Source organism: Trichomycterus rosablanca, unplaced genomic scaffold, assembly GCF_030014385.1.
Source record: "Trichomycterus rosablanca isolate fTriRos1 unplaced genomic scaffold, fTriRos1.hap1 scaffold_333, whole genome shotgun sequence".
NCBI lineage: Eukaryota > Metazoa > Chordata > Actinopteri > Siluriformes > Trichomycteridae > Trichomycterus > Trichomycterus rosablanca.
In genome coordinates, this window is record NW_026947161.1 from 20,001 (window position 1) to 22,500 (window position 2,500).

General features: G+C 62.3%; 1 non-coding gene across 1 annotated transcript in view; it reads right to left on the reverse strand.

The window, feature by feature from the left end:
* Positions 1-321, reverse strand: part of LOC134307769 (18S ribosomal RNA) — a 1,842-nt gene extending 1,521 nt beyond the window's left edge. The window contains exon 1 of the ribosomal RNA XR_010010142.1: positions 1-321. This exon is cut by the window's left edge and continues 1,521 nt beyond it. This is a non-coding gene — a ribosomal RNA (18S ribosomal RNA).
* Between the last annotated feature and the right edge of the window lie 2,179 nt (positions 322-2,500).

The following is a 2,500-nucleotide window of genomic DNA, read 5'->3' on the forward strand; positions in this document are numbered from 1 at the left end:
TCGAATGAGACGTCGCCGCCGCGGAGGGCGCGCGATCGGCCCGAGGTTATCTAGAGTCACCAAAGCGGCCGGGGGGCCCGAGCCCCCCGGATGGGTTTTGGGTCTGATAAATGCACGCATCCCCCGGTGGAGGTCAGCGCTCGTTTGCATGTATTAGCTCTGGAATTACCACAGTTATCCGAGTAACGTGTGGAGCGATCAAAGGAACCATAACTGATTTAATGAGCCATTCGCAGTTTCACTGTACCGACCGTGTGCACTTAGACCTGCATGGCTTAATCTTTGAGACAAGCATATGTTACTGGCAGGATCAACCAGGTAGCACTTTCTCCGAGGAGAAGCGGGGCCGTCTCCCCAACCTCGCTCTTCTCCTCCTTCTCCGTGCGAGACGGAGGGAGAGAGAGAGAGAGAAGAGGGGGCTCGGGAAGGCCACGCACGTGCCTTGATTTTCTTCGCTTCCGAGAGGCTCGACTGGGAAACGCTGATTCGAGAGGACCGCAGAGACGAGCGGAGAGGAGAGCACGGGTTGACCGCTGCAGAGCAGACGGGCCCCCCCCCTGTCCCCTGACCGACGTCCGACGGCCTCTTCTCATCGTTTTGCTTCCATCGACAACCGGCCACCTACGTCTCTTTCTGAAGGCCGGCGGGAGGGTCGGTCGGCGGGGAGACCCCCACCGGTTCGACCGCCCCCACCCATAGAGGCAAACACCGCTACGCGGGGAGGATCTCGCTGCCCGGGCCGGGCAGGTGCCTACCCCAGGCGGGTCGTGTGTTCCGATCTGTCAGGCGCTTCGTCTCGTGGTTCGTAGCTGCTCTCGTTTCTCGGCCTCCTACTATCCCGAGCACACCCCTTCCGTGACTCGACACCCGCCAGACGACCATAGCGGGGAGAAAGGCTCTCGGCCTGCCCCAGCAGAGAGGCCTGGTGCGGGGTCGGCTGCCGTCGGGGCCGGGGTGGATTTCGGACTTAGACAGATTTTCACTGTTTATAAAGACCCAGCCGATAATCACCCAGGCGATCCGCCGAGCCTGCCCAGAGGGAGGGCCTGCCCTGCTGCGGAGGTGGTGACCCCGGGGTGGATTTCGGACTTAGACGAATTTTGACTGGGTATGAAGACCCAGCCGAAAATTCACCCAGGCCACAGGCCCGGCCTGCCCAGAGGGAGGGCCTGCCCTGCTGCGGAGGTGGTGAACCCCGGGGTGGATTTCGGGCTTAGACAAATTTTGACTGGGTATGAAGACCCAGCCGATAATCACCCAGGCGATCCGCCGAGCCTGCCCAGAGGGAGGCCCTGCCGAAAGTTTTCCAGGAGGCCGAAAATTCACCCAGGCCACAGGCCCAGCCTGCCCAGGGAGAGAGGCTGCCTGCCCGGGGAGAGATGGGGCCTGCCCAGCCGCTCTGGTGGTGGTGGTGGTGGTGGTGGTGGTGGTGACCCCGGGGTGGATTTTGGACTTTGACAAAATCTCACCGAAAAGGGGACGCTCGCCCAGGGGAGCCGCCGCCCGTGCCCAGGGAGGGGGCGGACCCTGCCGAAAGTTTTCCAGGAGGCCGAAAATTCACCCAGGCCACAGGCCCAGCCTGCCCAGGGAGAGAGGCTGCCTGCCCGGGGAGAGATGGGGCCTGCCCAGCCGCTCTGGTGGTGGTGGTGGTGGTGGTGGTGGTGGTGACCCCGGGGTGGATTTTGGACTTTGACAAAATCTCACCGAAAAGGGGACGCTCACCCAGGGGAGCCGCCGCCCGTGCCCAGGGAGGGGGCGGACCCTGCCGAAAGTTTTCCAGGAGGCCGAAAATTCACCCAGGCCACAGGCCCAGCCTGCCCAGGGAGAGAGGCTGCCTGCCCGGGGAGAGATGGGGCCTGCCCAGCCGCTCTGGTGGTGGTGGTGGTGGTGGTGGTGGTGGTGGTGACCCCGGGGTGGATTTTGGACTTTGACAAAATCTCACCGAAAAGGGGACGCTCACCCAGGGGAGCCGCCGCCCGTGCCCAGGGAGGGGGCGGACCCTGCCGAAAGTTTTCCAGGAGGCCGAAAATTCACCCAGGCCACAGGCCCAGCCTGCCCAGGGAGAGAGGCTGCCTGCCCGGGGAGAGATGGGGCCTGCCCAGCCGCTCTGGTGGTGGTGACGACCCCTGGGCGGGTTTTGGACAAATTTCCGCTGGAAAAAGACCGTTTCACCCATGGGAACTGCTGGCCCCTGCCCAGCGAGAGAGGGAGAGAGAGAGAGAGAGAGAGAGAGAGAGAGAGAGAGAGAGAGAGAGAGAGAGGGGGAGGGGGCTGCCCTTCTGCTCTGGTGGTGAGGGTCTGCTTGCCCCTGCCAAGAGACAGGGCCTTCCCTGCCCCTCTGCTGTGCTTGGGGGTGGATCTGCCGTACACTACCCGAGCACCTCACAGTTCACAGACACATAGACCATCTTTGAAAACACTAGTTAAGTGCAAACACACATAGCTTAGCTACAAAAGACAAGGGGTTAGCTCAGGATTGTTTACGATGTATGTATGTTTG